The sequence below is a fragment of the Nomascus leucogenys genome, unplaced genomic scaffold, assembly GCF_006542625.1.
Source record: "Nomascus leucogenys isolate Asia unplaced genomic scaffold, Asia_NLE_v1 001188F_49297_qpd_obj, whole genome shotgun sequence".
Taxonomy (NCBI): domain Eukaryota; kingdom Metazoa; phylum Chordata; class Mammalia; order Primates; family Hylobatidae; genus Nomascus; species Nomascus leucogenys.
In genome coordinates, this window is record NW_022097181.1 from 33,167 (window position 1) to 48,210 (window position 15,044).

General features: G+C 44.2%; 1 pseudogene across 1 annotated transcript; it reads right to left on the reverse strand.

Annotated features, from left to right (window-relative positions):
• Positions 1-2,743: 2,743 nt before the first annotated feature.
• LOC100600455 lies at positions 2,744-10,108 on the reverse strand (annotated as a pseudogene). Its single transcript, XR_004029215.1, has 5 exons — positions 9,941-10,108; positions 9,080-9,244; positions 8,369-8,434; positions 3,946-4,403; positions 2,744-3,864 (listed from the first exon to the last, which is right to left on the reverse strand). The product of XR_004029215.1 is annotated as an E3 ubiquitin-protein ligase makorin-1-like (transcript).
• Positions 10,109-15,044: the final 4,936 nt, after the last annotated feature.

Sequence of the window (15,044 nt, forward strand, 5' to 3'; positions counted from 1 at the left end):
CAAACTGGCACAGCAACACTGGAAATGCTGGCAGTTTCTGACAGTGTTACACATACACTTGCCCATAAGACAGATAATACCTTACTCCTAGGTATTTACACAAGAGAAATGAAAACAAATGTCATCACAAAGACTTGTACTCAAGTGGCCATAGCAGCTCTACTCATAATACCCCAAAGGGGACAAAACTTACATGCCCATCAACTGGTAATGCATAACAAATTGTGGTATATGCATGCAAAGGAGCACTACTCAGGAATGAGAAGAATGATACACACAAAAACACGTATGAATCTCAAAAGCATTATGCTAAGTGGAAGCAGCAAGAAAAAAGTGTAAATATAATGTATATAAAATTTCTAAGGCAAAACTATTGTGAAAGAAAACAGATCACTGATTGTTAGGGGCTGAGAGGGCGAATGACTGCAAAGGGCTACAAGGAAACTTTTCGGGGTGACGGAAATATTTTGCCATGATTTTGGTAGTGGTAATCACCTATATACATTTCTGAAATTCATCAAATTGTACACTGAAACTTAATAACTTTTATTTTCTGTTAGTCACACCTCAATACAAGTGATTTAAAAATTAAAAGGGAGGGCCAGGTACAGTGGCTCACGCCTGTAATCCCAGCACTTTGGGAGGCTGAGGCTGGTGGATCACGAGGTCAAGAGTTCCAGACCAGCCTGGCCAACATGGTGAAACATCATCCCTACTAAAAATACAAAAACTAGCCAGGTGCGGTGGCACGCACCTGTAGTCCCAGCTACTCGGGAGGCTGAGGCAGGAGAATCGCTTGAACCCGGGAGGCAGAGGTTGCAGTAAGCCAAGGTCGTGCCACTGCACTCCTGCCTGGGCAACAAGAGCAAAACTCCGTCTCAAAAAATTAAAATAAATAAATAAATAAATAAATAAATAAAAAGGAGGTGAGAAAGAGAGGAGAAACAGAACTGAACTCTGGAGGGAACTCCATGGTAAGCTGTGCTCACCCACTGAGATGAGGTGGCTGTAGTTCTCCAGCACCACGTCTCTGTACAGGGTCCTCTCAACAAGGCCCAGGTGCTGCCACTCCTCCTGGATGAATTCCTCAGTCATGTCCTGGAATGACACTGACGCCTGTAACAGTGCATTTCTACACTTGATCTTAGCCAAAAGGCCAAAAAGCGATATAACAGCACATTTCTAATTAATCTGAAGGGTTTGGAAACTGTACTGTGGAAAATGCCTTTGAAAACAAATTTGTATTGTGTTTATTGTTGAGAGTTTAAATGTTATAAAGTACCCTATTATGGCTCTGCCATTGTCTTATACTTTGGGGTACTCATATAATTGGTACAAATATTATTCTCATGCCCTAATGCATGTATATTTATAAATTATATACATAGTCAGCTAATATACTATGGAGAAGATTTAGTGTCTTTGTTTTAGATAAAGTTATTTTAGTTAGGCTTTCTGCCACCTTTCCTACACCTTAGTGGACTGTCCAGAGAACTGTCTAGGATATACAAACCTCATCACAGTTCTCTGCTGGGTTAAGAGGGAACCAACAAAGGATGCATGTAAGCCTTGGAAGTATATGACACATGATCAAACTTGTCTTTCAGAAGCAATATTCCAGAAGAGTGGGAATGTCTTAAGGAGCAAAACAGATGAGAACAATCTAACAGATGACCTATATAGAGGTAAAGCAATGAGGTTCAGACTGGGAAACTAATCCCTGTGAGAGAAGGGAACAACATTTTTCATTATGATTTTTGTGTGCAATTGTACATAGAGAGGCTGCATGAGCAAACGGTTAGATGATGATGCCATATACTAAGATAAAAAGAATAAGAATAAGGAAATGGGTATTTAACATCTGTGAAGATACAGGCGGAATTACATACCACACCATTGGTTACATGATTTTGGAATACAGAAAGAGGTTTAAAATTGATCCTCAGAGTTAATGCAACCACACAAAGTCACAGCAAGTTTTGAAGATAGAAAGGTGGACTCTAAAGTTATAAGCAGCAAAGGACTTAGAATATCCAATACAATTGTGAAAAGGAATAAGCTTGGGAGATTCACATTCTGAATACAAGACTTATTTTAAAGGAATAGTAATCAAGGGGGGCATACTCGCAAAAGGACTGGCACAGATCAACAAAAGAGAATACAGACTCCAGGCCAGGCACAGTGGCTCACACCTATAATCCCAGCACTTTGGGAGGCCTAGGTGGGCAGATCACTTGAGGTCAGGAGTTCAAGACTAGCCTGACCAACATGGTGAAACCCCATCTCTACTAAAAATACAAAAATTAGGTGTGGTGGCAGGTGCCTGTAATCCCAGCTGCTCGGAAGGCTGAGGCAGGAGAATCGTTTGAACCCGGGAGGCAGAGCTTGCAGTGAGCCGAGATCATGCCAGTGCACTCCAGCCTGGGCAACAGAGGGAGAATCTATCTCAAAAAAAAAAAAAATCCCCAAAAAGCAAACAAACAAACAACAACAACGACAAAAAAGAGAATACAGACTCTAGAAACAGAGATACAAATAAAAAAAAGTCAAATGTTTCCAAAAAATGGCGCCAATGCAATTCAATTGAGAACAAATATTAGAACTCTCGGACATAAACAAAAATAAACAAACTTGATATTGTGGGTGAAGGGAGAACTCTGCCTGTACTAGCCCAGGAGAGGGAACAGATAAGGAAAGATTCCCCATTTTGGGGCTGTTTGAGATCACCTGATTTTTTTTAAAATTGTGTTACAAAAAACTAACTTTAAGTTTTAACTGTTTTCAACAGGGAAAATAACACACTCCTCGGGGAAAGGTGAAGGGTTGAGAAGACAGGCCCTGGGTAAAAATTTTTACAACACCTGGAGTTGATAGGCCTGCCTAGGAGAGAACACAGGCACTGCCACACCAGCACGAGACAGCTGCTGTCTGGGGTCAGCAGACCAGTTCACATGCCACACAAGGTTGCTATAGATCCAAATCATAAAAATCTTCCAGCTCATCATGAAACAAGTCCCATTCATCTTCAGAGTCTGCCAGTTCATCATCCCCACCTGCAGCCAAAAGCATAAGCAACATCTCGCCCAGCTCAAAGGTGACAACCTCTTCATCATTGTCAAAAGGGTTGCTGCTATCTCTTTCCTCAATGAGTTCTCAGAAGTGGTTCCTTCATTGGACCCAGTTTCTGCTTGATGTTCCCACTTTCTGTCTCTGTGGCTCCTCTGTAAGCCCATCAGGGTATGCATGCTTGTAAAAACAATTCCTTCCAAATGGGCAGCTCCCACGTCCTTCATCAAAATACCTGCAAGCCTTGTTGCCCAATGCCTCCTTGTATTTCTGAATGAGTTTCTGCTTCTCTTCTTTCTCTTCCACCCAGGACTCACTTGGAATGACAAAGTTAGATGTGATCTGGCAATCTGGGCAGGCAATCTTGCTCTGAAATTGCTTAGCACTCCTCCACTTGCGAATGCACTTGAGACAGTAGGTGTGGTTGCAGTTGGAGAGGATCCCGAAGCGGCACTCGCTGGGGTTTGCTTTCTCATAGACCACCTCCATGCAGATCCCAAACACCAAGTCCTTGCTGCGCTGCACAGCAAGTGAGAGCTCCATGTCCTTCTCACGGGCCTCAATGCACGATTTTATACGCTGTGATCTCTGGGCAGCATCCATGGGATGTAGGACCTGCAGTCCACACATGTCACATGAATCTCCGTGGAGAGGCACACAGTTCTCCCCATCTCGGCACTCTCCCACTGTAGCACGGGGGCACAGCTGCTTCTTGGTTTCCACAGCAGTTTTTCTCTTTCTCTGATTCTTCCTTGGTCACTGAGTCCTGCAGAGGTGCTTCAGTGCAGGAAGGCACAGCTGAAAATTTGTAAGAGGGTGGTAAAAGTCCAAACGAATAAGACAGATACATGAACTATAAGGGAACTGAAAATCTAATACAGCCAAAGTAGGGTTGCCCAGGAACAAAAATAGCATGCACCCAGTCCTCTGAACCTGCTCCTACAATTGCAAAGTTTGAATTTCTTGACTCAGCTTCACCTGTATTCATTTCAACAAGTGGTCTGACTAACGATGAGAGACTTGAGGAAGCAGCAAGGGATGACGTTGTAGTTAGCTCTGTAGCAGTTGCTTCTTCCTGTTTCAATGGCTTGCTATGTTCATATCTGCAGCGGTCTCAATACAGTACCCTCACTGAAAATACTTGCATGCTACACCACACGGACTGTCAGAGAGGTCATGGGAGTAGCGACAGTTATCACCCTCCTTACAAACCCCAGCATAAAATACCTGCAGGTGATCTCTTTAATCCAGCCGCCTCCCTTGCTGTCGCTGCCGACGCTGCCACCCCCTCTGCCCATCCCTGGGGATGGGGTGGTAACCAAGATCAGCTGATTTAGCTGGAACAGGATGGCTGGCTGACTCCACAGGAGAATTTAGAGTGAGAAAGAGAAAATCTGAGTCATCCAAAACATGTGAATTTGCCCTGAATGAGCTTCCACTGTCAGTTGCTTCACGCGTAGGCATTGAAGCTACCAACCAGAAAATATAGGAACAGCCTTTCTGCCTTGCGGGCAGGGCTGCTGGCCCTATTCACTCTCTGGCCTTCAGGCAACACCAGAGAGCAGCTCCAGCCAGTTACCATCAATTGCCAGGAGATACTAGAAGCCGGCTGCTGAAAGACTAAAGACAGAATAAACAGGTTTCTCACCTGAATAGAAGGCGGCCATCAGATGCTTCCACACGGACACCTTTTAGTCCCATGGGAGTATAGCTCCAGCCAGAGACCTAGAGTTGTCTTTGTGCTTAGACGCTTGTCCACCAAGGGTCCCGAGTTGGGAAAGGGAAACTGAGAAGGGAGAGTGTTTCCCATAAGGAGAGAGTCCCCCATACAGTCTCGGGTGAGTGGCAACTATCTGGGCCGGTGGCACACGAGTAAAAAGAATTTACCAAGACAGTCGTAGGTAAAGAAAAGCAGATTTATTAGAGAAGGTATGAAAATGCATTGCGAGAAAGCAATGGATTGAATCAGCAAGAGAGAAGCTGACTGCTGGGAGACAAAGACTTGCTGCAGATTTTATAGAATGGAACTTGGGCTGATGGATAACGCAACTGTAGCAGGGAGCTAACTTGCATTTTTCTGTCTGCTGAAGTGTTTGATGAGAAATGGAAGCATTTGATGATAAGCAGGAAATCTGTCAATTCTATACATTATCTACACAGGAGGGCTATATGTCCTGGGCCATAAGGAGTACAGCAGACTTACAGTTTATCTGCTTTCTATTTTTGTTTCTGTGTCCTGGACCAGGAGGAAAGGCAGACCTTATAGCATATCTGCTTTATTTCTTTGCTTTCCCCTGGTCATGCCAGCCGCTCCTTTTCCCTAATTAGGACTCCACACTTGATCTATACCTTGTAACAAAAATAACAATGAATTCAAAATGATCACAGAGGGTCAGCCATGGTGGTGGCTTACACTTATAGTACCAGCACTTTGGGAGGTCAAGATGAGAGAATTGCTTCAGGCCAGGAGATCAAGACCAGCCTGAGCAATGATGCGAGGCTCTGTCTCTACAAAAAATTTAAAAATCAGCCAGGCATAGTGGCGTGCACCTGTAGTCCTACCCTAGGTACTTGGGAGGCTGAGGGAAGAGGATCACTTTAGCCCAGGAGTCCAAGGCTGCAGTAAGCTATGATCATGCCTGGATGACACAGAGCGAGACTCTGCCTCTACCAAAAAAAAAAAAAAAAAATCATAGACATAAATGTAAGACCTGCAACTAAAAAACATGGGAAGAAATCTTTGTGACCTTGGTTTAGGCAAAGATTTCTTATACATGAGCAAAAAAGCATAAGAAAAAAAGGTTAAAGTTTTTGAAAACTTGATTGATTAAACACTTCTTTTTTAAAGACACTTAAGAATATGAAAAGATTGTCTTTCACAGCAACACAGATGGAACTGGAGGCCATTATCTTCAGTGAAATAACTCAGAAAGTCATATACCACATGCTCTCACTTATTCGTGGGAGCTAAACAGTGGGTACACATGGACAGACAAAGTGGAATAACAGGCCCAGTGCAGTGGCTCATGGCTGTAAACCCAGCACTTTGGGAGGCAGAGGTGGGCAGATCACCTGAGGTCAGGGGTTTGAGACCAGCCTGGCCAACATGGTGAAACCCCATCTGTACTAAAAATACAAAAATTAGCTAGGTGTGGTGGCAGGCACCTGTAATCCCAGCCACTCAAGAGGCTGAAGCGGGAGAGTCGCTTGAACCCAAAAGTCAGAGGTTGTGGTGAGCCGAGATTGTGCCACTGTGCTCCAGCCTACACAACAGGAGTGAAATTCCGTCTAAAAAAAAAAAAGTGGAATATCAGACACTAGAGACTCCAAAAGGTGGGAGAGTGGGAGGGGGTGAGGGTTGAAAAACTACCTATTGGGCACAATGTTCACTCTTCAGGTGATAGTACACTAAAATCCCAGAATTCACCACTACTCAATATATGCATGTAGGAATCCTGCATTGGTACCCCCTAAATATATAAAAATAATTTTTAAGTAAAAAAAAGATATGAAAAGATAAGCTACAAGCTACATGGTGAGAGGAAAATCCAGGAGCTCTTGACCATTTAGTATTAATAACTGATGTTATTTTCAAAATCTGCATGCAAAAATACCCCCACAAACAACAGGCAATTTTTCTCATATAAGTTACAGGGAGAAAAACATCAAGGAAACAAAAAAGGAGCAGAAAAGTGCCCACATTCCTTTTATGAGGCTAATAGAGCCATAACACCAAAAAGGGAAAAGGAAATTATAGGTTCACCTAACTTATGACAAAGACATAAATATCCTAAACATAGTACTGGTAGAATGACCCCACCCAACACACATTCAAAACAACTCACCATACTCATCAGCATGTAAGATCTATACAGGAGATCAACAATAAATATTAGAAAATCAACAATAAATATTGTGATTAGCATAAGATTAAAGAAAATAAGCTGGGCTTTATTACAATAGAGATAGAAAAGATACTCAACATAATTCAAAGTACATTCACGCATGACTAAATGAAAGTCTAAGCAAACTGGTAAGTAGAGGGAACCTACTTATCAACAAAAGTTCCCTAGCAAGAGCCAGTGTTTGGATGTGTGGTTTGGATATGTGTCCCCACCTAAATCTCCTGTTCAATTGTAATCCTCAATGTTGAAGGAGGGGCCTGGTGGGAGGAGGTGACTGGATCATGGAGGCAGATTTCTCACGACTAGTTTAGTAGCATCCCCTTGGTACTAACCTTGTGATAGTGAGTGAGTTCTCCCAAGATCTGGTGGTTTAAAAGTATGTGGCACCTCGCCCCTCACTCTCTTGCTCCTGCTCCGGCCCTGTGGCATGCCTGCTCCCCCTTCACCTTCTGCCATGATTGTAAGTTTCCTAAGGCCTCCCCAGAAGCCAAGCAGATGTCAGTATCATGCTTCCTGAATAGCCTGCAAAACCATGAACCAATTAAACCTCTTTTCTTTACCTGATCTCAGGTATTTCTTTATAGCAATGGCAGAATAGACCAACACACAATGTTACACACACAATGGGTGGGTTTGATCACTTGGCAGGTGACAGATCAATGAACACAACCAAGGGGGACATAATAAGGGGATTTTATTACTTGGAACAAGTAAAGAGGACATGGGAATGGTTCCCCAAAGCAGTGTCTCCCCAAACAGAGTGAAAACAGGGCTTTATCGGGCTAGTTAGCTAAGTCGTTATATGTAGAGGTGGAGTAAAGGCAGTGCAGGTGCAGTAGCTGATCATGCTTCTACCTTTGTGGTATGTGTAGAAAATGGCCAAAAAGCTCCTCCCTGGGCAGGGTTTTTAGTATGGTAATGAGGAGAGTTCGCCAAAAATCCAACCAGTTTTTTTGTTCTGCAAGGGCTGAACTTCTCCCTGGAACTTTTTGAAACAACAAGAACTCAAGGTGCAACAGTTACAAGTGGGTTCAAAGTGGGTTCAAAGAGTGTACAGGAAAATCCAGGGACCCTGGATTACACCAAGAGCAAATATCAGAGTTAATGTTGAAACCACATATATTTTCCCTCAAGACTGGCTTCATCTATTTCTATTTTTATTTCATTTACATACAGACCCTTATAAGCCTCATAAATCCATTACAATGCCAAGTGGAGAATGAATAAAGAGCTGCCTGGGAAATGAATAAAGAGCTTGTGTGAGATTGGCTGGTTTTCTGCAGCTTGTGGGAGAGCAGAGAACTGTGATGGCTCAGCAGGGAGGCCCAGGAAGAACTGCAGAGGCAGCACCACCTACCACCTAAGACTCAGAAATGCTCAAGTGGACTAAAACCTACGCTTTTCATCAACGGAATATGCACTTTTCCATGGTTAAATGATACTTCAATTGTTTTTCTGAATGACTAACAGAAACAACACAACAGAGGATTAATTAAAGTACATGAAGGATAAGGCACTGTTCTTTTACTAAAATTAACACAGCAAAACACTCAGGCTGCACCACTTAACTGTTTTCCAATTAATACTGCTTGTCTCTCATGGGAGAAAATCCACAGAAAGCCAAGTAAAACGGAGTGCTTTAAGGCAAGAATTTTTAACTAGTTTTAACGGGGTTACAGTTTCTCAAAACGTCTTTTTATAGGATGTTTTTGGTGACTCACCTGTGAGACTGAACGGAACTGTGTTTTCCTCCTGGCTCTGCACAAACTGGGTGTCCCTGGACAAAGTACTGAACCTCTCAGGCACAATTTCTTTAAGCTTTCAAGAGTCAGAAGTAAATAACCAGGGAAGTCCTTTGTGAACCATCATCCTGGGATCCTGTGAGGTCAGAATAAAATCCCTGGTGTCACATGCGGGGATGGACCTACGTGGCATCAGTGCAGCATCGGTGAAGAGTGGAAAACCAAGCAACTGGGGATGCTTTAGGAATAGCCCAATTAGATTTCTACCCTCTGCCCGCTTATCCCTTAACCCTCGACCTCACCCTCGCAAGTTCTGCCATGGAGTGGCTTTTCCTGGGCAGCCTGCTCCAGAACCTCCCAGCTCACCTTGCTCTTCTCAAAGCTGTTCCGAACTTCCCACTGTCCCAGAGTGTGGTAGCATCTGGAGGTGGCCAAGTCTTCGAATCTAGCCAAGAGGATCAAGAATTGCTTCTGGCCATGCGAATCTTGGACCTGCTCCTGTTTGCACACTTCTGCCTCTTCTCTGAAGCTCTGGTGAGGGAATTAAGAACAGGATGTTGTTCCCTTCCGGGTAAGATTCCTGTTCCCTGAGCCCCCTGATTCCTACATCACAGGACGGGCTTTGAGCTAAGATAATTAGTCTCTCAATATCTAGGAAACAGACCCGCTTAGGGCCACAAACCTGACTCTTTTGGAATTCACTCTATCAGAGTGAAAATACAAACCACCTGCCAGTGCATGAGGAGCTAGGAGTCTCCCTCTGCCCCAGGGATTCTGAGCAGACACCAGAAATCCCAGAGCACACTTGACAGGAGGAAGTTTCACATTCACTTCCCATTTTATCCCTGGGTATTTGCAGACAGGTCACTCTGCGAAACGCTGTGAAGGCTGCAGCGCTGGTTTTAGGCAGGTGTGATATTAGGCCTGAGATGGGAAATAAATCACAGCTGCCCTTGAACCCAGCCTCCCTCACTTCTAGCTTATGACCTGAGCGCACTGCTCCACCAACCTGAGCCTTGGTTGTTATATTTAATGCAGATGGTCATGCGGGCCTCACAGAGTGGTTGGGTGCTTTACATAAGACACCCAGTGAATAGAAAACAAAGTGTCTTCTAAATACAATACTAGTTGTCACTCAGGCCTTAGGAAGCTGCACTTGGCTACTTGCCTTACAGGTGATGGATTTTCTAACTCTCAGAACAAAGTCATCTTTTTCAAACGAGAAACCTGACCAGCTTTCTTCCCTCGCCCTGACTCCCAGGTGCCAGAGCTGGAACTTAGCCAGGGCTCCAGGGCTCCAGAGCTCCGGGGCTCGTGGCAGATCCAAGCGCCCTGGCGTCTGGCACGTTCGTTGTCGGCATCAGTAAACACGTTTTCCCCTACCACCGGCAGCATGGGCTTTTCGCAGGTTGGGCTGCAGGCTGGGCCCGGCTAACGCTCCCGCACCCCCAGGACGGCACCAAGCACCTGCCCCTGATACGCGCCCCACCCCACCCGCGCTCCAGGAGCCCGCAAAGCCAGCTGCCCGGGCTGGGCTCCAGCGCTGGGGAGCCCCGCCAGATGTTGGGGGGCTCCCGGGACTTCTCGCTCCCTCCTCCCCAGGCACAAGCCGAGCACTCCACGCTGGTCCCCGCCGCGCAGACGCCCCATCACCCCCGCGCTCTCCCCTGGGGCGCGGACCCTCTACATCTGTGGGGAACCAGGAGCCTCTGAGATCCTCTGCACCCCACCGCGCAGGAAGAAGGTAGGGGAAAAGATAGACGGAGCCCAGGAGACGCGTCCGAAACCACATTTCCCGCAGGCCTCCGCTCAGCGCCTGAAAGCGACTTCGCAGCCTCTCCGCGTTTTTAGACCGCAGAAGATGTCCGTGACCTTCTCTCCTGCCGAGATTGTTTCAGCGCCCTGGGACCTTAGGGGTTAAAGTTTACCGCCAGATGCAACGCGTGGTCCTCCATCAAATACCCATTCAATAACCACCACCTGCGGAAGACATTGGAGAGAACTGAGCGTGCACCGGGTTACTCTTAAGTGTGAAAATAACGTTACAATCAAGTAGGAAAACGTACTGGTTTTATCAGGGCTGGTGCAACATCAACACCCATTATGTTGGCTGTGGGTTTGTACGAAAATTTTTTTTAAAGAAAATCACTAACATTAAGCAGCTTAATAGAAAAAGCATACAAATTTATGTAACAAGTATACAAGGGCGCCTTCAGAATGAAGACCCAAAGCTACAGGGGAAATTGTCCATTTTATGCTTAGGTTCAACAAAGTAAAGCCGTGCGGAAATATGATTGGACAAAAAGAGTAGGACCTAATGCTAAAAGATGGAGTGGGAAAACCCAGCGAGACCTGTTTGTCGGGGGCAGGGGTGTCCAATCTTCTGGCTCCCCTGGGCCACTTTGGAAGAATTGTCTTGGGCCACACATAAAATACACTAACGATAGCTGATCAGCTTCAAAAAAAAAAAAAAAAAATCACAAAACAAACCTCATGATTTAAGAAAGTTTCCAGACCGGGTGCGGTGGCTCACGCCTGTAATTCCAGCTTTTTGGGAGGCCGAGGCAGGCGGATGACGAGGTCAGGAGATCGAGACCATCCTGGCTAACACGGTGAAACCCCGTCTCTACTAAAAATACAAAAAATTAGCTGTGCCTGGTGGCCGGCGCCTGTAGTCCCAGCTACTCGGGAGGCTGAAGCAGGAGAATGGCGTGAACCGGGAGGCGGAGCTTGCAGTGAGCCGAGTTTCCCTATTTGTGTTGAGCAGCATTCAAAGCTGTCCTGGGGCGCAAGCCGGCTGCAGGTTGAACAGGTTTGGCCTAGAGTTTTCTTGGCCTCTCTAAGCATGCTTCCTTCCTTCTGAATATGGGGCAGCACACTCTCTGGAATAGGGGTCTTATGACCTACAGTCAAACAACATGGGTCAGATAATTTATCCATGGCCAGTTTTTACATGGGAAGGCAAAAGGAAAATTAGAATAACATTTTTTGGTTTTAGGGCTGGCTCTGGCGAAAAGGCATCCTGGATCCTATTTTCTATGGCTAGCCTTGGGGGAGAATGAGACTAAGATATGGGAGTGCAGGAGGTCAGAGGAAAACCTGCTTCTGAGGCCCTCATTTGGGGGTATTGTTTTCTGAGCTGAAATATTTAGGATTGAAGTTATGTCTTTGTAAATTGACTTAATGAATTTTCAGAAAAAGCATTAGACTAAGCAAATAAGGCAAAATGTTGAGTTTTCTTATGTACATTGAGGAAATGCATATAGATAGATGCATATTTTACCATTTTCTCAGTGTTTGAAAATGTTGCAATATGAAGTAAAAAGAGATATAGGGGTTCTACCTCCATCAGGGTATCTTATAAATTCAAAGCTACCAAGAGAATTCAAGGTGCATAGACATGTTTTTTGGGAATAAGGCTATGAAATGGGAATACAAAACTTGAAATGGAGCACAGCAGTACTGTAAAGGAAAAGTATCCATAAGCAGCAGTGTCTGCCTCAAGAAAGAAAGAAAAAAAAACTTTTCAAATATACTTAATACATGAAAATACTCACGATGCAAACAAGAAAATGGTTATGGGCCCAGCACGGTGGCTCACGCCTGTAATCCCAACACTTTGGGAGACCAAGGCAGGTGGATCTCTTGAGGCCAGGAGTTCGAGACCAGCATGGCCATCATGGTGAAACCCCATCTCTACTAAAAGTACAAAAATTAACTGGACATGGTGACACGCACCTGTAATCCCCGCTATGCAGGAAGCTGAGGCAGGAGAATTACTTGAACCCAGGAGGTGGAGGTTGCAGTGAGCTGAGATAGAGCCACTGCACTCCAGCCTGAACAACACAGCAAGACTCTGTCTCAGAAAAGAAAAAAAAAAATGCTTATATAGGTGGGGCATGGTGGCTCAAGCCTGTAATCTCAACCAATACTTTGGGAGGCTGAGGTGGGAGGGTCTCTTGAGCCCAGAAGCTTGAGCCCAGAAGCTTGAGAGCAGCCTGGGCAACACAGTGAGATCCCATCACTAAAAACATACAAAAATTAGCCAGGCATAGTGGCACGTGCCTATGGTCCCAGCTACTTGGGAGGTTGAGGCAGGAGGATCACTTGAACCTGGGAGGTTGAGGCTGCAGTGAGCTGGATATTGCCACTGCACTCCAGCCTTGGTGGCAAAGCAAGACCTCATCTCTAAAAAAGAAATTACTATCAAATCATTCAGCTCTTGCCCTTATGTGGGCATCCTCTTGTCTTATAACCAAATTAGAGACATGTGGTCATATAACATGAGCATTCTTTTTTTTTTTTGAGATGAGGTTTTGCTCTGTCACCAGGCTAGAGTGCAGTGGCGCAATCTCGGCTCATTGCAAGTGTGAGTCACTATGCCTGGCCCTTACGATTTTCTTAATAACATTTTCTTTTCTCTAGCTTTATTTTAAGAATACAGAATATAATATACATAACATACAAAATTGTGTTAGTCAACTGTTTATATGATCAATGAGGCTTCTGGTCAACAATAGGCTATTAAGTTTTGGGAAATCAAAAGTTACACATAGATTTTCAACTATGTGGGAGCTTGGTACCCCTAACCCCTGTGTTGTTCAAGGGTCAGCTATATTTTTTAATATATATTAACAGCCTTTATAGTTTTTTGTTTTTGTTTTTGTTTGAGACAAAGTTTCACTCTTTTGCACAGGCTGGAGTGCAGTGGTGCAATCTTGGCTCACTGCAACTCCCGCCCCCTAGGTTCAAGCGATTCTCATGTCAGCCTCTCGAGTAGCTGGAATTACAGACACCTGCTGCCCTGGCCGGCTAATTTTTGTATTTTTAAGCAGAGATGGGGTTTCACCATGTTGGCCAGGCTGGTCTCGAACTCCTGACCTCAAGTGATCCATCCACCTCAGCCTCCCAAAGTGCTGGGATTAGAGGCGTGAGCCACCGCTCCTGCCCATGCTTTATTTTAGGATTTCAGGATTGATCACATTCATGTTAAATGGGGCTTTCAAGCAGTGTGAATGAAACTGCTCAGGAAGAAAGATAAGGCAGATGTGGTATCTGTACCCAGACAAACCTAGAGAAGATTAGGCATTAGCATTGTTTTAAGCAGATATGTAGTTCAGCTTAAACTTGATACACTGTGGTGTGCCCCCACCCCCAATCCCACCCAGGCCAATCTCCCAGGAATTGTAGAGAAGGCTTTCACTCCTGGAGATGAGGTAAAGGAGAGCCACTAGACATGTCACTGACCCACAGGAACAGTGAGGCAGTGGGAAGGAAAGCTGCAGGGCACTGATGAGTATTAGCTTTACTAATAGCAGTTACTGGATAGATCATCAAGCCCCACAAGTGTTTGATGGGTTTTTCACGTCTGCACTTTTGGAAGGACTTTTGTGTATTGGTATGTTCAGGTGTATGTGACAGCTGTAAGCCTTCAGTAGACTATAAAGGACTTATTTATCATGAACAGCACCACAGAGAATTTCACCAATAAATTTTTGTGCAGTAACCAAGTTGTGAAAAGACTGTCTTTCATCGCTTCTAACAAAGCCTCTATTGTTCCCAGACTGGTCTTAACATAGGATTTAATGTGGTAACAGAAGTGTCTATGCTTATCAGATATAGCTGCTTATAGTTTGTAGCAGGTTAGCCATCTGTTTGGTTTCTGGTAAAAAAAAAAAAAAAAAGGAACATCTTTAACAGGGAGCATCATCAGCTCTTTACATTTATAACAGGCATTTACTGTTTGTAATACTTACGTTTACAGGAAACCGATAGCGTGATAGTGTATCCAAATCCACCTATGTGTCTTCAGAACAGGAGAAATTGCTTACCAGTGTTCTTTCTACATTTATTTTCCAGTTTATATAAAAGTAATATGAAAAGGGGAATAATAGTAAAGAATTTGAAAGCCATAAACTTACAAATGTTGTTCTGTAAGAATCACTGTTTTGTTATTGAGTACCTTTAGATTGTTCTGCGAGCTAAAACTTTTCAGGACTTTTGTGTGCTAGCTTTTTCTAAGTAGAAAGTGTTACATTTAATGACTACTTCATTGCGATACAATTCACATAGGCTAATGTTCACCTTTTTAAAGTGAATGATTCCACATTTAAAGTTTTCGGTATATTCACCAAGTTGTGCATTGATCACCACTGTATAATTTCAGAACATTTTATCATTGTCTTAGTCTTAGCTTATGAAAGAGGAGGAACTGAGTGGCTGCAGGTGTGACTGAATCCAAGGTGCCTTAGTATGTTTTCTGTTGCTATAACTGAATATCTGAGACTGGATAATTTGTTTGAAAAATAAATGTATTTGTTACAGTTTGAGA